The sequence below is a fragment of the Mastigoproctus giganteus genome, chromosome 10 (assembly GCF_048544385.1).
Source record: "Mastigoproctus giganteus isolate SK-2022 chromosome 10, ASM4854438v1, whole genome shotgun sequence".
NCBI classification, from domain to species: Eukaryota; Metazoa; Arthropoda; class Arachnida; order Uropygi; family Thelyphonidae; genus Mastigoproctus; species Mastigoproctus giganteus.
Window position 1 is genome coordinate 187,290,312 of NC_143584.1, and position 20,807 is coordinate 187,311,118.

Sequence of the window (20,807 nt, forward strand, 5' to 3'; positions counted from 1 at the left end):
TAACATAAAAGCATTAACATAGAAACTGCTTTGCACAGTATCTCTTTTGCATCATCAGGGAATTGCTAACAAAAATAATGGAGTAGAAAAAACAATTAGTGTACTGCAAGAAAATTGGTGATATTCACACAATGGCAAGGAGAGTTCATCTGAAAAACGCACCACCCCAGGTGTGTGTGTGTGTGTGTGTGTGTGTGTGTGTGTTTCAAGCAAGAGTGGTTTAGTATTAGTCATATAGTGCAAGGAAAAGCAAGAGGCTTTTGCTGTACTACAAAAAAAAAAAAAAAAAAAAAAAAAAAAAAGTAGATAAAATAAATTATGCTCTTCCTTAATCACATAAGTAACCATCCAGTTAACCTTTGAATTTCTTCAAACTGTCAGCCAAAATTACTTGCAGTGGCAACTTGTTCCTGAAATCAAAAACTTGCTGGTTAAAAGTAAAGTTCCTATAATCTAGTCTAAACCTCTTCCTCTGTAATTTGAATTTATGGTCCCTCGTTCTGGAATTCTATCACACTGAAAATTTTGCCTTCATTCATTTTACGAATGGCTCCCACAGTCATAAACTTCGATCAGGTTCCCTCTAAGGTGCCTGGTTGACAAGCTGTGTAGCTCACATAAAATCTTTTCTTGTACAGTCTTTCCTTTGCTGATCTCACCATGAAATTTGCCTGTTTTTGGACCTTTTCAAGCTGTCTTTTTTTTCAGATGAGGTCTCCATACTTGGAAACAATATTCCAAGTGCAGTCTTACAACTGCCTTATAAACATAGCATTTGGGGAAGTGGTGCCACCAGTGGTTTCCCACAACTGTGCCATCAAGTACTCTTGTGAAGTATACATTAGTCTGTAAAAGCAAGACAAAAGTATTGTTTGTACGTGAGAAGTATTATGTTGGGTTCTGTTGCTGTGGTCTGGCTTTTGGCTGCAGGACCCCACATTGCCTGTACTTTCTGCTAGGAGGTAAGCCAGGCTGCCCATTATTCTCTGGCAGGTCCTGCCACCTAATTGCCTGAGCATTCGATGACAGGACCTATATATATATATAAAAACACAGATAGAGATTGGGGAATATGAACAAAAAACTATTATTTTTAGGCCTCTTGAATAATTAAATTCATCTGGCATGCTGTGTCTTGTGTCTGTTAATTGCATGTGTTCTTTGGTCGATTTGTCTGTTTTGCTGGGGGAAAAACCTTGTTATCTACACCTGAGACCGACTGACTCATCCACGGAGTGAAAAAAGCCCACTAAAGTTCCTTGCGTCATAGACAGGATTCGAACCTGGGTCTTTTTGAAACTGAACCCCACCAAGTCGGTAAGTTATTTTGGGCTTGCTATTCCCCAAGTGTAAGACTTGTCAATTTCTTGCATTAAAACGCAGCTGGTGCTTTTCTCAACCATTCTTGACGCCTGTTCAAGTAATCCTGAAAGAATGCTGCTTAACACTGATCATTAAAAACTCTCTCAATCTTTACATGATCTGCCAATTGACACCAAGCCCTCTATACCTTTGTTGACGTTATTTATGAAAATCAGAAACAAGAATAGTTCAAGAATTGATACTTTTTTTTTTTTTTTTTTTTTTTTATGTAAACCCCAAACACGAGAGGTATTAGAACCTATAGTACTTAGTACTGTGCTTTGGGCTGGAGGTTGAGAAGACAAAAGAAGATATTTGTTGACATTGGACTTGAATTTCTGTAGACTAATTTTCAGGAAATACGTATGAAGGAAAGTTGTTCCAGAAAATGGCAGTTCAAAGGTTTTTCTAGTGGATTAGAACCTCTAGTGGATATTCAAGAAGTTGATTTCCTTACGCTCCGGAGGGCTTTTACAGGATTGGAATACAGCGTTTGACTTAGATGGCAGAAGTGCATAGACAATGGTGACTTTGTGGAAAAATAACAGCATGTTTATTAATGATTGAGAATTGATTAATGCAAAAGCATTTTTATTTTGCATAGTTGTAAGAATTAAATTTTCTGAGTGAAAAATAGGAGACATTACTTTCACACCACTGCTCGTATAACATCATGAAGTTAGTTAATATTGAAATTGAGAAGAAACTTCATTACTTAGCATTAAAATGCATTATATTAAGATTTTTTATTTATTTTTTTTTATGAAAACACCAAACAAGAGAGGTATTAGAACCTCTAGTACTTAGTACCATGCTGGGGATGGAGGTTGAGAAGGTGAAAGAAGATATTTGTTGACTTGAACTTCTGTAGACAGTATTTTTCAGCAAATACGTATGAAGGAAGGTTGTTCTAGAAAACAGCATTTGAATGAATAAACGAGGAAGATGAAAAGTTGGTTCTGTTAGTTTGAAGATGGACAGTAAATGGATGTTGGCTGGTGGCGGCACATGTTCGGACTGTTTTGAAAGAGAGAGTGGGAATTATAGAAGCCAATTCAGAAGAACAGTGCCCATGGAAGTATCTGTAGAAAAGGCATGCAGCAGAAACAGTACATATATGAGACAGCGAGTACAGAGACTCTGTTAGAGATGAGTTATTAATTAACCTAACTGCTCTCTTCTGAATGGAATCTAGAAGCCTGAGAGAAATTTTGGGGACACTGCCCCAGATGTGGGAACAATATTTCATGGTAGGGCAGATTTGCGATTTGTACAGAGTGAACAACTGTTTGGAAGAAAAGAAATGCCAAGAGTGAAAGAGAGAAAACCAAGATTTTTAGATGCAGAGGAAGCATTATTTGTAATGAGCTTGTTCCAAGAGAGATTAAAAGTCAAGGTAATCCCCAAAAGAGATATATCATCTTGCCTAGAAATCGGAGTGTCACCAAAGATAAGTATAGGAGCAGAAGAATCCTTTTTGCGAGATATGACAAGATTGAGTTTTAGAAGGATTGAAATCAACTAAGTTGTTTTTCGCCCCACTGGAGATTGGCATTTAAGGAATTGGTAGTGGATATTCAAGAAGTTGAAGCTGATTGAGCAGGGAAAGGTTTCTCAAAATGGAAAGTGGTATGCAATGTGCTATCATCAGCAAAACTACGGATAGGATTTCCAGTCAATGGAAGAAGGTCATTAATATACAAGAGGAAAAGAGTGGGGGGAAAGAACTGAACCTTAGTTGATACCAGCATTAGTGGAGAAGTGAGAAGACAGAGAGCCATCTACCATCACCCTCAGTGAGCGATCAGAGAGAAAACTGGATAACCAATTACTAAAAACAGTTTGCAAACCATAAGATGGAAGCTTGTTTAGAAGACCTTTATGCCAAACACGGTCGAAAGCCTCTGAGGTGTCAAGAGCAACTGCTTGTTTCAGTGAACTTTTCCAATGAGTTTGTCCATAAATGGGTAACATAAACCAGAATATCACCAGTGAATCAACACTGACGGTATCCATACTGGTAATTGTTGTTCAGACGGAGGATTTCTATGTAGTTTAAGAGTTGACAGTTAATTGATATCTCCATTTCTTTAGAAAGAGTAGAAGTAATTGCAATGGGACAATAATTGGATGGGAGGGATTTGTCACCCTTTTTAGGAACTGGCTGGATATGAGCAAATTTCCAAGCAGAAGGAAAAACACCTTTGGAATAAGAAATTGAAAAAAAGGCGGCATGGAATAGGAGTAAAAGGAACATGAGATAAAGAGTTCAGGAGCACAGTTTTTGAGAACAAGTGGAGAAATACCATCAGGACCTGGAGCTTTCTTAGCATCAGATTCATCAAAATCCTTCTGACATCCTTTTGACGGAAGACCACAGGAGGCATTGAATGGAGTGCGTTGGGAATGGTGAGAGGTGTTTTACCAAGATCATTAATACATGAGTCGGAAGAAAAATGGGATGCTAGCAGGTCAGCTTTATCCTTGGCTGAATTGACAACAGAACCATTTGGTTTGGACAGAGGTGGGAGCAGAGATGGGCAAAAGTTGCGGCCAATAGCTTTGGCAAGAGACCAGAATGCTCGGCTACCATTAGGTCAAGAAGCAAGTTTTCTACTCTTAGCCTGTTCAAACTCTAGTTTGGACTGATTAATAACTGCTTTACAATTGTTGCGAGCTTTGGTGTAGGCAGAAAATGAAACTGAAGAATTAGAAACAAGCCAATTATGATATACAACATTCTTCTCTTGAACAGCCTTAGCACATTTATTGGAAAACCAAGGTTTAGATAAAGGACGAGATTTTAAAGTGGAGTGTGGGATAAAGGATTCCATTCCTACAAGAATAATTTCACTGACACGATCTGAGCAAACATTGACATCAGAAGTTTTGAAACAGTAATCCAACCAAGGAAAAGAAGTCTCGCAGGTCATCCCATTTTGCATTCTTGTAATGCCAAACAACACGAGGTTCGGAGTAGCCATGGATTGTTGTTGTTGTTTTGGTTTTTAGGAGCATTAGCAACTAAGGCCATATTGCTCCGGGATATGCGGTGGTCATTCCCTGACCTTTCCGCATCTTCTGTATTTGGTGGTGACGGGCTCGAACCGCGGTCTAATGAAGAAGCATGTGATACACACTACTGCTCCTTTCCACCTGGCTACGGAGGTGCCGTAGCCATGAGATAAAGGTTCCATTGGAGAAGAGACAATCACCAAGTTGAAGTGCCTAAAGAAGTGGTCTGAAGTGCCTAAAGAAGTGGTCTGAAGTGCCTAAAGAAGTGGTCTGAAGTGCCCAAAGGACATCTCACTTCGACCGTGCACTTGGAAGGGTTGTTTGTTAGAAAAAAGATCAATCGTATTGGCTGTATGATTAAGACTGTCTGGTATTCTTGTAGGTAAATGAACAATCTGTGCAAGGTCATTAGTAATTGCAAAGGCCTCAGCATCTTGACCAGCTAGGTTGGCATGACTAGAAAACAGAAGCCAGCTGGAGTTGTGAACATTAAAATCACCAAGGAAAATTACCTCACTGTTAGGAAAGTTGGACTGGAGAAAGTCAAGTTGCAAAGAGAGGAAGTCAAAGAGCTCCAAGTGATTAGTGGAGTTGGGAGAATGGTAGAGACAACAGATGAATTTGACAGAATGAGGTAGAGAGATTTTAAGCCAGAGAAGATCAAAGAGAGGAGATTCCAAATTGCCAAGCCTCTGACAGGAAATATCAGAATGGAGATATGCACAAGTAACACCTTTGAGGTGAAAGGAATCATACAGCGAATAATTTGGGCATCTGAGATGAGCAGTAGTTGAATCAACCGATAACTGAGATTCTGAAAGAATCTCAGTTATCAGATATAACTTGGGGAACGTCACCTCTGACATCACACCAATTTGAAGAACATCCAACCTTGCTTATACAATAACATCTCATTAGAGACTGTGTCAAAATAGCTTACCAGGTTAGTTACACATGATTTTCCCTTAACAAAACCATGTTGTGTGTCCTTCAGAATTACATTTCTAGCTAAATGTCCCAGGATTGCACTCTTATTCACTGCCTCCAAGATAATACTAAAGTCAGACAACTAGTCTGTAGTTAGTGACTTTTCTTAGAACTGCCTTTATTTAATGGCAATATGTTGATATTTCTCCAATCTTATGGAATCGCTCCTGAACCAATGATGTCCACAAAATTAACGTCAATGGCTCAATGCACTCTTGGGCTACCTCCTTCAAAATTACTAGGCATATACCATTCACACTCCAGGAGTTGTACTTGCCTTTAGGTTTAAAAATTTTTCTAATAAACAATCATCTATAACTTCAGAATCACTAATTTCATGTCTCAGCCTCACTTGCACAGCCTCTTCTCACCATTAAAGATATTATCTTAGTAAAGATCAAAGTGCAAAGTACCTATACAATTCACTAGTAATATCAGCTGAGTTTAATTTAAGACTTTCCCGATGCCAAATACACAAGGATCCAATCGGATTTGTTTTTCTTCTCTGTATTCACATACATGAAAAAAACTCCATGTTTCCATTGGTTTCTCATACTTAGCCTTGGCCATCATAATCTTTTCTGTGATACTATTATAGATCAACTTATAGCTATTGTAGGCTTCAGTAATTTGTTTTCTTTTCTTTTTTTTTTTTTTTAAACTCTATTAGACTGGCAACTCTGCATTCATCCATTTCAGCATCATACGGCAGAATTGCTTAACAAGTACAGGTCACTGTTGAAAAAAAGCCGTGAAATAGGGTTTAATTTGAAAGTGTCTGCAATTCTGTCCAGACACGATAGGAGGGAGTATATGATGAGAGCCTTGTCAATCAATTCGGCCCTGGAAAGATTGTGCAAGGCTCAAGGGGTAGAATTTTTTTCAGCTTGGACTGTACTTGTTAACATGAGAGATTGCTTCTACAGGGATGGGATACACTTAAATAGAAAGGGTGCAAGAATATTTGCTGATGCTATCAAGGCAGTGTTAGGTGGGTCGGAAAACTGCTAGCTTGGGGGGATACAAAGACGAATAGATTAACAGTAGCCACTGGCAGAGGTGAAAGAGATTCTTGCACTGCTTCTATTAGAGTGAGCAGAAGCCTGAAAAACAAGATTCAGGATATTTCAGAGACTGCTGGGAGTCATTGCGGTACAAGTAAAAACACATGGGTTGTGTTAGGGTAGCTAAGAATAGAAATAGGTGAATGTATAGTTGCGTGTACACCAATGCTAGGAGTTTAGTTAACAAATTTGATGAATTTGAGGTATTGCTCAAAACATCAAAGGCAGATATTGTTGGGATATCAGAGACTTGGTGTCACAAAGATATAAGGAATGCAGAACTGGAATTTGGGGAGTACAACGTCTACAGAAAGGATAGACTGGATATGAAGGGAGGAGGGGTTATGCTATTAGTTAAGAAATACATAAAATCCAAGGAAGTGAAGCCAGTGGACATCGCTGGACAGTGCAGTGTCGAGTTAGTTTGGTGTGACATAAGCATCGGGAGATCAATATTGAGAGTAGGAGTGTGCTATAGGCCTAATGACTCTGATGAGTATAATAAGAAACTGTACAGGGAAATAGAGTGGGCCAGTAAATCAGCGAGTCTTATAATGGGAGATTTTAATTTCCCAGATATTGACTGGAGTTTGGGGGCTGGTCACTCACACACTAGAAAGGCTTTTGTGGATTTATTGGATGATTGTTTTCTACATCAGCATGTTCAGGAGGCAACCAGAGGGAGGAATACTCTTGATTTTATTATCAGCAGTGATTCTTCATGCATTAAGAATCTGCAGATAAATGAACCACTAGGTGGCAGTGATCACAGTGTGCTGAAGTGGGATTTACTCAAAGAGGTAACTACCATTAGGGGTAAAGGGAAGGGTTATTGCTTTCGTAAAGGCGACTACGATGGACTGAGACAATATTTAAATTCTATACAGTGGGACCAACTGATGATGTTACCAACAGCAAATGCAAAATGGGAATCATTCAAAGAACTTATCTTGGAAGCTACTAGGCTTTACATACCAACTAAGAAATATTGTTCAAGGTTTAGGCCTAAATGGATGTCAGATGAACTGATAAGGCATATGGCAGAGAAGAAATATGCATGGGATATATACAAATTAACACATGACACAGAAGCCTATGATAGATACAAGTTGATCTGTAACCAAGTTACAAAGGAGGTTAGGCAGGCGAAGGCAGAGTACGAGAAATCTTTGGCAAGGGATGCAAAGAAAAACAGCAAAGAGTTCTTTACTTATGTAAACTCTAGAAGGAAGGGGATGAATCAGATTGGTCCACTTGATATCGATGGGTCAACTGTTGATGATCCTGCTCAGGTGGCTAACAAACTAAACGAATATTTTGCATCGACATTCACACATGAGGAGTTATTTAGCGATGGGAAAGCCAGGGGTGTATTCAACTCTAGCAGTAAGCTAGAGAATCTGGTAATAACTGAGAGTAAAGTGGAGGAGAAACTGTTGAAGATAAACACAAGAAAGGCACCTGGGGTGGATGGGATCTATCCAGTTATATTAAAGGAGGCAGCAGGGGAAGTAAACAAACCCTTAGCCATAATTATGAGAGCTTCCTTGGACTAAGGGGAGATACCTGCAGACTGGAGATGTGCAAATGTGACCCCAATTCACAAAGGAGGATCAAAGGCTGACACAAGCAATTATAGACCTGTGAGTTTAACTTCTGTTCCAGGAAAATTAATGGAGGCTTGACTGATTGATTTGATAGTTGTTGGCGCATCGGCTTCTGTGGCCATATTGCACCTCCCAAGGTTTTTGCAGTACTTTGATCCAAGCCCGAGGCGGGAATCGAACCCGCGACCTTTGGGTTGCCGGGCAGGTACTTTACCCACTCGGCTAGCCCGGTCGGCAAAGATTAGTTTCTTTGGTTTGTTTGTTTGTGATTTGGTTTTTAGGAGCATTAGCAACTAAGGCCATATTGCTCCGGGAATATGCGGTGGTCATTCCTGACCTTTCCGCATCCTCCGTATTTGGTGGTGACAGGCTCGAACCCCGGTCTAATCAAGAAGCGTGTGCTACGCACTGCTGCTCCTTCCCACCTGGCTATGGAGGCGCCTGGTTAATGGAGGCACTAGTTAAAGAAGCACTGCAGGATCATTTAGCCAAGACTTCAATTATAGCTCGGACACAGCATGGTTTTGTTAAGGGGAAGTCTTGCCTGACCAATTTGATTGGATCCTATGATGCAGTCACAAAGGAACTGGATGCAGGGAATAACTTTGATATTATATACTTGGATCTTAGAAAGACTTTTGATACTGTTGCACATGGAAGACTGCTGCACAAATTGGGGCAGTGTGACATTGGAGGCAAATTGCTGCTGTGGATAAAGGGGTGGCTGAGGGGGAGAAGACAGAGAGTGGTAATCAATGGACACTGCTTATCATGGACTAATGTTATTAGTGGAGTCCCTCGGGGCTCAGTGTTGGTTCCATTGTTTTCTGTATTCATAAATGATATTGATGATGGTATATCAAGTTTAATGTTGAAGTTTGCAGACGATACAAAGGTAGGCAGGGTTGTCAAGGACACTACCGACACTATGCTGCTGCTGCAACAGGATCTGCAAAGGTCGAGCAGATGGGCTGAGAGGTGGCAAATGAAGTTTAACATTGACAAATGTAAAGTACTACACATGGGAAACAGCAACCCCAGAGCAACGTATCAACTCTGTGGTACTACACTGACAGTGGTAGAGAATGAAAGGGACCTGGGGGTGGTTGTGCAGGCAGATATGAAGTTCTCTGAGCAGTGCAGACTGGCTGCAAGAGTTGCTCATGGTGTATTGTCAAGGATATATAGGAATTTTTCTAGCAGGGATAAGAAGGTGATTATTCCCTTGTATAAGGCAATGGTCAGGCCACACCTAGAGTACTGTATACAGGTCTGGAGGCCTCATTTCAAGAAGGATGTAGAGCTGCTGGAACGAGTACAGAGAAGGGCAACAAGATTAGTGAATGGAACAAAGGGGTGCTCTTACGAATAAAGGCTTAAGTTTTGCAAATTACATTGTCTGGAGACTAGGCACCAGCGAGGTGATCTGATAGAGGTGTATAAAGCATTGAATGGTTTGAGCATGCTCAATGCTGATGGGATTCTTCCTCTCGCTCAGAATAATCACCTGAGAGGGCATAAATTCAAATTGAGGAAAGACAGATTTAGGTTAGACGTGCGGAAATTTGCCTTTAGCCAGCGAGTGGTTGGTTGGTGGAACAGACTTCCATCCCTTGTCGTGGAAATTGATAGCCTAAATAAGTTTAAGGCTCAACTGGACAGGTATTTTGAACAAACAGAGGGGTGAAGTGGAAGTGGTTTTTTTTTTTTTTTTTTTTTGGCTGATGCTGCATAAGCTTGCTTTCTTGCATCAAATGCCTCTACTAATGCTAATGCTATATTTTTTTAATAATCATATGGTGTGATGTAAGCACTGGAAAGAAAAAATGAGAGTAGGTGTGTGTTATAGGCCTAATGAATCTGATGAGTATAATGAGCAATTGTGCAGAAAAATAGTGGGCCAGTAAATCAGAATGTCTTATAATGGGAGATTGGAACTTTCCAAACATTGATTGGAACTTCTGGGTTGGTCACTTGCACACTAGAAAGACTTTTGTGGATTTATTGGATGACTTTTGTACAGAAACATGTTCGAGAGGCAACCAGAAGGAGTAATACTCTTGATCTCATATCAGCAGTGATTATTCATGCATTAAGAATTTGCAGATAAAGGAACCATTGGGTGACAGTGATCACAGTGTACCGATGTTAGATTTACTTAAAGGTGTAACTACCATCAAAGGTATAGAGAAGGGCTTTTGCTTTCATAAAGGTGACTACAGTGGTCTCAGTTTTTAAATTCTGCACAGAGGGATCAACTGATGTTACCAACAGTGAATTCTAAATGGGAAGCCTTCAGGGACTTAATCTTAGAGGCTACTAGGCTTTTCATACCAACTAAGAAATACTGTTCAAGGTTTAGGCCTAAATGGGTGTCAGATGAATTAATGAGGTTCGGGGCAGAGAAGAAAAATGCATGTAACGTATATAAATTATCACGCAACAGAAGCCTATGGCAGAAATAAGCTAGTCTGTAATCAAATCACAAAGAAGAATAGGGACGCAAAGGCAGGTTACGAGAAATCTTTGGCAAAGGATGCAAAAGAAAAACAGCAAAGAGTTCTTTACTTATGTAAACTCTAGAAAGAAAGGAATGAATCAGATTGGTCCACTTAACATAGATGGTTTGACTACTGATGATCATGCTCAGGTAGCTGATAAACGAAATGAGTATTTTGCATCTAAATTCACACATGAGGAATTATAAAAGAGGGAAATGCCAGAAGTACTCTAACAGGGAGCTAAGAGATTTTGTAATAACTGAGAGTAAAGTTAAACATAAGGAAGGCATCTGGGGTTAATGGGATCAATCCAGTTATATTAAAGGAGGCAGCAAAGGAAGTAAGCAAAACCTTAGCCATAATTATGAGAGCTTCCTTGTACTGGGGAGGGGCATGGACTGGAGGTGTGCAAATGTATCCTAAATTCACAAATGGGGGGTTCAAAAGTGACACAAGTAACTATAGACCTGTTAGTTTAATCTGTGTTTTGGGGAAAATAATGGAGTCACTGGTTAAAGAAACATTGCAGGATCATACAGACAAGACAGTAGTAATAATTACGACAGCATGGGTTTGTTAAAGGGAGGTCTTGTTTGACCAATTTAATTGGATACTATGAGGTGGTCAAAAGGAACAGGATACAAAAAATAATTTTGATATCATCTACTTGGATTTTAGTAAAGCTTTCGATACTGTTGCGCATGGAAGACCGCTATACAAATCGGAGCAGTATGGCATTAAGGGTAAATTGCTACAATGAATAAAGGGATGGTCGGAAGGGAGACGGCAGAGTGGTAATCAATGGACACTGCTCTTCGTGGACTAATGTTATTAGTGGAGTTCCCCAGGATTTGGTGCTGGGCCCATTGTTGTTTAGTGTATTCGTCAATGATGTTGATGAAGGTATAACAGGCTTAATGTTCAAGTTTGCAGATGAAACAAAGGTTGTTAATGACAGTATGCTACTACAACTGGATCTAGATAAGTTGGGCAAGTGGGCTGAGAAGTGGCAACTGAAGTTTAACATTGACAAGTGCAAAGTTCTGCGTATGGGTAGCAGTAATCCAAGAGGAACGTACCAAATGTGTGTGATACACTCAGGGAAGTGGGGAGTGAAAAGGAACTGGGAGTAATTGTGCAGTCAGATATGAAGTTTGCTGAGCAGTACAGACGGCCTGCCAGAGCAGGTTATGGAGTCTTGTCAATAATATATAGGAATTTTGCTGGCAGGAACAAGGTGATTATCCCATTGTGCAAGGCAATGGTCAGACCACACCTTGAGTAAAGTGTACAGGAATGGAGGCCTCATTTTAGGAAGGATGTAGAGTTGCTAGAATGAGTACAATGAAGGGCAACAAGATTGGTGAGGAGAACAAAGGGGTGCTCATACCAAGAAAGGCTTAAGTTCTGCAAATTACAGTGCAGTGTCTAGAGACTACGCACCTGCGAGGTAGTCTGACTGAGGTGTATAAAGTCTTGAATGGGTTGAGCAAGCTCAATGCTGATGGGATTCTTCCTTTTGCTCAGATTAAGAACCTGAGGGGGCATAGATTCAAATTTGGGAAAGACAGTTGTAGAATAGATGTGCGGAAATTTGCCTTTAGCCAGCAGGTGGTTGATTGCTGGAACAGACTTCCATCTCTTGTTGTTGTGGAAGTTAACCCCGGGGACTCACATCTTGTGAGTATGGGGTTGGTACACCCAGGGTCCTGAGCTGGATATCATCATTCTTCTCTTTCTTGGTGATTTCCTTCTACTTTTGACTCTCTCTCTCTCTCTCTCTCTCTCTCAGGGAACTTTTTTTTACCCCTGATGCAGCATAAGCCTTAGGCTTCCTTGCATCATATGGCTATTAATAATAATAATAATAATAATAATAATAATAAGTTGATAGCGTAAATAAATTTAAGGCTGAGCTGGACAGGCATTTGGAATGAACAGATGGATGAAATGAGGTTTTTTTTTTTGGCTGATGCTGCATAAGTTTACTTTCTTGCATCGTATGCCTCAACTAATGCTGATGCAATAATTCTTGACTTCTATTATTATTGCTTTAAAGGCAATCCATAATACTAATGGAATTGCCCAATTGAAAGATGTCATGCAGTGTCTTTAACTGTCACAGTCCTCTTTTCTGAAATTAAAACCCATGCCTTTAACTTGAATTACTGCAACATCTTTCTGCCAATGGTTCCTGTACTTCTACTTCTAAGCCTTATTGTGTCATCTCATTCATGAGTAATGATCAGATCTAGAACATTCCTTCCTGTAGTAATTTCTCCAACATGCTGACATACACTATAATCATCTAGTTTTCTTAAAAATTATTCCCCACGGTAAGTTCCCTTCCCACTTATTCCAATCAATTAGTGGCAAACTGAAATCACCCATAAGACATTCAAACTTGCCACCCATTCCATATACATGTAGCCGCTTACCATACTCTTCAATCTTTTGGTCTTTAGATTACTTCCACCCTCTTTATGAAGATGCATCAATTCAAAGACGTGAAGGCAGGGAATTCCCTCAAGTAAGTTTTCATTTTATGCCAGAACTCTGTCATTGAAGATGTGAGCAGTTTCTTTTAGGATTCAAAGCCTATGTTCCTATGCTCTGAATGATTCAGGCGGTCAGAGACCCTAATAATAATAAGCTCTTCTTTATGCAGACAACTGCATTATATCTGTCATTGGATAGATATAAGGGGCATTTGTTGTAGCCTGTTTCCAATGGGTTCAAGGATGAAGCCAATGAAGGAACACTTCCATGTATACTTCGCCAGATTCCATCCTTATCAGCTAAAAACAAGCAGCTATAGGTACCATAGACACAGAAACGTCAACAACAGGAGGTATGCATCATTCACAAATGGTTCCAGGTGCACATGAATGATTTTACCATAATTCCTTTGTCTGTTCAGTCACTAGATCTCAAAATGACTGAATATCTGTAAGATGAAATTGAATAAGCTGTTTGAAGCTTGTTTGTTTGTTATTTGGTTTTTAGGAGCATTAGCAACTAAGGCCATATTGCTCCGGAAATATGCAGTGGTCATTCCCTGACCTTTCCGCATCTTCCGTATTTGGTGGTCCTATTTGAAGCAGAGATCTAGTCCCATCCATTTGGAAGCAAATGTGGGATGCAATTTATTTATTTGGAATGATGCATACATTAGCAATAAACAGTAGTTCACCTGTGTGCAGAAATACAAAATAAGAATTAACATTAATCAATAATATGCAACTATTTACAGCCTTCAACATTGTATAATAGCATATGAATAATAACATAAAAATAGACTAAATACCCTTGTAAGTCTTAATTGAATATAACAGGTTAATAGTAGAATAAAAAAAAATTACGTTAGCACACCAAGAGTCAGCTTCCTGATGACTTTTGGGAACAAAAACATGTCCTTGTGAAGATACCATGAAACACTTGACTCATAAATGAATAGCTCATTCTAAGAATGAGCCAATAAAATTGTGAACTAAATTATAAATGAAACAGCAGGTTATGTTGTAAATTAAGAGGAATTAAAACCTGTTGCATAAAGCACTGTAATCTCTGCAGTGGAATTCTGTGTATCTTGAAACAAAAATTTATAGTGATTTGAATAGGGTTTCACCACAGCAATCATGTTTTCATGGGCCAGCATCTTTGTTGAATAATTTTAGCACCTTGTGGAGTCCATGTCCCAATGACTTGAGTCTGTTCTGAGGAACAAAGAAGGTGCTAAGTGCTATTAGGTTGGTATACCTATTAATCTGACATTCAATCTTTTCAGAAAAATAGGTCAGACTACCTAATTTGAATACAAACTGACTGTGCTCTTAAATATCGGTACTGCTAATGCAACTATCTCTCAGCATAAAAATAAAATACCATTACATAATGCAAGATTTAATGAACATTTTGGGAGAATTTGGGAATGGCATTCAATACATTTAGAAAATGCAATATTCACAGAATAAAAAAAATTCAGGCAAGCTTATTAAAATTAACCATTTAAAAATCCTCAAACATAGGCAAAGATTCACTGAAGACACCAAATGGAATTACTCCAAATAAATGAATGTACTGTTTAAGAATACGGCTAATTTTATCATCTAAATATGCATCTTCATGCTAGTGGAATTATTAATAACCTCACATACACAGTATTTCTCATGTGCAAGGCCTAAGTATAATGCCAGAAGTGACAACTTTTACCCTGTCTACCAAATTATATCACAAATAGTCAAACCCAAAGTCCCCCACAGATGCATAACAGCTCAAACATATTGATATAAAGCTCATGGGCCTGTCTGCATAGCAGCAGTATCTTAGAAGACAGCATGGGTGGGGATCAGAACTTAGACTTCCAACAGGGGATGGGTTGATTGATGCCACATCAGTATTCTGTGCATGTGGCTGCAACTCATTTGAATAAAATCCATTGGCAGATGCTATTCAAAGATGGAAGACCACCGATGACATGTCAATCATCTGTAGAGAGCTACTTGCCACGGTTCAACAGGAGGGCAGCCTGATAACACGGCGGTCAATAATGCAAAATGATATCTAGACAGCATTTTCCATTGAGGCACATCATCCTAACTATAAAATTTTTGCAAGCTATCTAATGGCACAGGGACTGTTTCAGCCGATTTTGACTTTGCCCATTTAGCAGTAGTGCCCGAAATCACTAAGTCCAACAATGTATTCTGACATTCTGGAGAATTCTATTTATAAGGTGGCAGTATAAGGGAAATTGGCCTCTGTCAATATAATAGCATATGAATATACACAACATTCCATGTTATATAAGAGGTTTGTCGATAACGAGTGGGACAAGTTACAGTACCATTACTGCCGCCAAAATAGCTTCCTTCCAAAGACTCCAACTTTTCTGAAGAAATGGAGGCAAAATCCAGTGGGCACCTACCAGAAATTGAAAGAAAATACAGCACGTCCCCATTATAATGCAGTTCGCTTTATGCTGATTCGCTATAATGCTGTTCTTATATTATAACCCGTATCTGACTATAATGCTGTCACAGATCACTATAATGCTCTTTTACAGATTGCATTTTTGGCATATTTAACGAAATCATTTCATTTGATGGAGTCGATTGCTTGAAAATGAATAGCAAAACAGCATTAAAATGTTTCCCATGCCAACTTGAGAAATTTTCCCACGCTCAGTGAAATTTTCTCGCACTCTAATTTAATTGCAGTACAGTGACTTGTTACGTAGTTACGAGATCAACATTTTAAAAAATGAACAAGTATATTGCTTGTAATATTTGCATTATATGTATTTATCCGAAATCTAGTCATCACTCAGTACAGTATTAGACAGTGCATAACGGACAGTTTACTTTACAACCAACGCAGTTACATTTTCGAAGAGTTAATAATGGCCAATAAGAATGAAAAAGCAATGTCTGGGTGCAGTACAAAGACTATAAATGTAAGAAAAATATTGAATTTCAAAATTAAATTAGATGTTTTGAAGCGAATCGATTCCGGTCAACGACAAGCGGATGTGTGCCATAATTTAGGACTTGCAAGTTTAACTGTAAGAACAATTATAAAAAAATAAAGAATTAATTTTAGCAGCGGGAAAGATAGCTGTTCCACTGCAAGCAACTAGGGCTAGGCCGGCTATTAGGATTGAAATGGAAAGACTTTAAATTTTATTGAAGATAATATCCAATGCAGAATTCAGTTAAATATTATATATTAAAAAAATAAAATAAAAAAAAAGAGATAGATTGAGAGAGAAAGAGATTAGCCAATATGATTAACTGAAGAAAACTCACCTAAAAAAAAAAAAAAAAAGTGGAACCATTTAAAACTGGTAAGGGCTGGTTGAATAGATTTAAAATCCAGGGAGAAGCCGCAAGTGCAGATCAAGGAGCCGAAACTTTCAAAAAAGAACTTGTTAAAATTATTGAAGAGGGGTATTATGTGTTATACTTCTCAACAAGTTTTTAACACAGATGAAGCAGGACTTTTGTGGAAACGAATGCCTAAAAGAATTTCATATTGAAAGAAGAAAAAAACATGCCAGGTTTCAAAGCGGCAAAGGATCGGTTGACTTTATTGTTGGGTGGTAATGCTGTGGGGAGGGCTTAGAGGGGAACAGGTATTCTGTGTGTTATCAGACACTCAGCCTAAAACACTGATGGATCCAATATCTCTCTATTACAGAAGATTTAGGAGAAGTCCGGTTGGCCAGCCTCCCTAAAATCCACTCATGCACACCTTCTCGATGGTAAGCCCTGTTACGTCACTTAGGTGGCAACGAACGTGTAGAGTGGTTCTCTTCAAGATGCCTGGTCAGCGTGAAGAGGAAAAGACCAAACCCTCCAGCATATGACAGCACGACAAAACAAATGGCCCTCAGTCCCCAGCAGCTTTCACTCTCCCTCTTATGGCAGCAAGAGGATCAGAGTGGAAGCAGAGGGTGCTAAGAATCTCTGGGTACAACCAGGCTGCCATGCATGGAAATTGAACTTGGCCTGTTATAATGTAACATCACTCATCGGTGAAGACAGGATATTAGAGCTGGAAAAGGAATTAGAAAATGTGAATTGGAATATCATCAGTTGGGCTGAAACAAGAAGAAATGAATCACTTATAAGTTTATCAAGTGGAAATCTGCTGTACACCAATGGAAACAGTGAAAGGAGTGAAGGTGGAGTTGGGTTTCTGGTCCATAAAGATTTTAAAAACAACATTTTGGAATTCAAAAGTACATCACCAAGGGTGTCAAGACTAATACTCAAAATTTCTAAGAGGTACAAGCTAAAGATTATAATGATTTATGCACCAACATCAAGCCATGATGATGAAGAGGCTGAAGAAATGTACACCGAAACAGTCTTCTAGATAAGCAGAAAACCCACTACACTATTATTATGGGGGACTTCAATGCTAAGGTTGGAAAAAGGCAAAACAGCGCAGAAAGAGGAACTATAGTAAATTTTGGAATTGGTGAAAGAAATGAGGCGAAAGACTTGTGGAATTTGCTGAATCTCAAGGACTGTCAGTAATGAACACTTTTTTCAAGAAAAGGGTGAACAGAAAGTGGACATGGAAGAGTCCAAATGGATTAACAACTAATGAAATGGACTTCATCCTCACTGTATTAGAAAAGGTGTGATGCTTAAGCAGTGGAATAATGCAATCATAGTTTTGCTGCATAAGAAAGGAGATAAATCAGAAATTGGAAATTATAGACCAATTAGCTTGTTATCCCACATCTACAAGTTGTTCACAAGGGTCATTACTAACAGATTAGAAAGAATACTTGATGAGAATCAACCGAAAAAGCAAGCTGGCTTTAGGACAGGATTCTCAACTATGGATCACCTTCATGTAATATCACAGCTAATGGAGAAAGCAAATGAATATAAAACACCATTATGCCTGGCATTTGTGGATTATGAAAAGGCATTTGACTCCATACAGCATAAGGCAATGTTTCGGGCACTGGAAAGACAAGGCATAGATACCCCATATATTATGATTTTGAAGAAAATATATGAGAGTGCTACCTCCTTTATTAGACTAGACAAAGACAGTAGGAAATTTAAAATCGAGAAACAAGTTTGATAAGGAGACACAATATCTCTGAAGCTGTTTACTGCTGCCCTTGAGGAAGCTTTCAGAAGATTAGACTAGTCGCAGAAAGGAGTCAATGTGAACGGAGAGTACCTAAACCATTTACGATTTGCAGATGACATTGTGGTCATAAGCCACGATCCCAAAGAATTAGAGGAAAATCTTAATCAGTTATGCACAGTTAGTAAGGATTTTGGACTAAAGATGAATATGGCTAAAACAAAAGTAATGATGAACAAATATGCCACAGAAAGGGAAATAATGACTGAAGGAGCAGTAATTGAAAAGGTGGAGTCATATACTTATCTGGGACAAGTTATTAGCTGTACAGTAATAATGATAAATGGCTGGGAGTCAAGAGAAGAATAAATTTTGGATGGATAGCATTCAGGAAATACTGAAGAGCAATATCCCAGTTTGTCTGAAACATAAAATAATGAACCAATGTATACTCCCCACCATGACTTATGGAAGTGAAACTTGGGCACTCACCAAAAGAATGGAAGAGAAGCTGAGAACTACACAGTGAAGAATGGAACGAATTATATTGGGAATCAGACTGTTAGATAAGAAGAGAAACACATGGATTAGGCAGCAAACTCAAGTAAAGGATATTCTTATCAAAACTAAAGAACTAAAATGGTCTTGGGCAGGACACATAGCTCGAAGACATGATGACAGATGGACTACGAAAATAACAGAATGATACCCAAGAGGAGCTAGAAGAAAACCTGGAAGGCAAAGGCGGGGATGGATAGATGAAATTCATGAGTTTGTGGGTAGTAAATGGATGGCCAGTGCTCAAAACAGAAGGAACTGGAAAGTTGCGGGAGAGGCCTTCATCCTGCAGTGGATTGAAAATGGCTGATGATGATGATGATGATGAATGCTGCGGGGGATTTTAAATTAATACTCCTTTTAGTTTATTTGGAAGAGGGCCAAAGTTCAACCCAAAATCAACACATTTTTCATGATTAAATTAAATCAATTAAAAGAAATTTAGATAATTTAAATTCATGATTATAACTGGAATTTTACGTTTAATTTTGATACGCAAGTAGTTACCACAATTATATACGTATGTAATGCAGAATATTTTATATGTAAAAATATTTGAATATTAAATATTTTGACTGACATTTGCACATCTTTTCACTACCGTTTGGCACCTCCGTAGCCAGGTAAGCAGGAGCGGCAGTGCGTAGCACACGCTTCTTGATTAGACCGGTGTTCGAGCCCGTGACCACCAAATACGGAGGATGCAGAAAGGTCAGGGAATGACCACAGCATATCCCCGGAGCAATATGGCCATAGTTGCTAATGCTCCTAAAAACCAAATAACATAACATAACACTACCATTTATTATTGATTAGGAAATATCCTATGGCACCGACAGCAACTCACAAATACATATGTTACCTTATGGGAATGCGTCGCTCGCTTTACGCAGATTCACTTAGTGCTCTGTTTTTGCAGAAAGAATTATTAACATTAATCGGGGGTCACCTGTATGCCCCAGGAGGATTGAGGCTATCATACAGGGTAAAGTGGCCCTGCTATGTATTAGGTTTTTGACTTCTGGCCTTGTTCCTTCGGACAAGGCCAGAAGTCAAAAGCAGAAGGGAAGCCTCTTCAACAATTCATGGTGAGAGAAATAGACCATACACCGATGAGCCAAAACATTATGACCAGCGAGTTGTTATGCAAATCGAAGCAACTGCAGGTGAACTACAGCGCATGCAGGGGTCGGGACACTGTATAAAAAACACTTGATAGTGGGCACCGTTAATCAGTGTTACTCTTGTTCTTCGGATGGGAAGGGCAGTGGACTTAAGCAAGTTTGACAAAGGCCAAATTGTAGTGGCCAGATGACTGGGTCAGAACATATCCGAAATGGCACGGCTGGTGGGATGCTCACAGTCAGCCGTGGTTAGTACCTACCGAAAGTGGTCCAAGGAGGGGGAACCCACAAACCGCCAGTGAGATTTTGGATGACCATGGCTCATCGATGCTCGAGGCGAGCAAAGGCTCTCCCAGATGGTACGTGACAACAGCAGGGCGACTGTGGTGCAACTACCCGGTAATTGGAATGCTAGTCACGGAAGTAATGTGTCACAACACACAGTACATCAAACCCTGCTGAAAATGGAGCTGCGTAGCCATAGGCCACACCGAGTGTCCATGCTAACCACAGTTTACCGGCCACCGTGCCTACAATGGGCACACGAGCATAGAAACTGGACCTTGAGTGACTGGAAGGAGGTCATCTGTTCTGATGAATCAAGTTTCCTGTTACATCATGTGGATGGCTGGGTACATGTGCATTGTTTACCTGGGGAGTGATGGCACCTGGAGGGACCATGGGACAAAAACAAGCTGGTGGTGGCAGTGTCATGCTTTGGGTGATGTTCTGCTGGGATACTCTGGGTCCAGTCATCCATGAGCCAGGCACTCTGACGTCTACCACATACCTAAACATCATTGCTGACCAGGTACACCCTTTCATGGCAATGGTCTTCCCCTCTGGCAGTGCAGTCTTTCAGCAAGATAATGTGCCATGCCATGCCACACCGCTCAGATTGTTCGACACTGGTTTGCGGAACATGAGGGAGACTTCCAGGTATTGCCCTGGCCTCCAAATTCCTCAGACATCAAT

At 39.5% G+C, this 20,807-nt stretch overlaps 1 protein-coding gene across 1 annotated transcript in view; it reads right to left on the reverse strand.

Annotated features, from left to right (window-relative positions):
• The window catches only part of LOC150079648 (97 kDa heat shock protein-like), a 186,412-nt gene that overhangs the window by 85,747 nt on the left and 79,858 nt on the right, over positions 1–20,807 (reverse strand). The window lies entirely within an intron of this gene.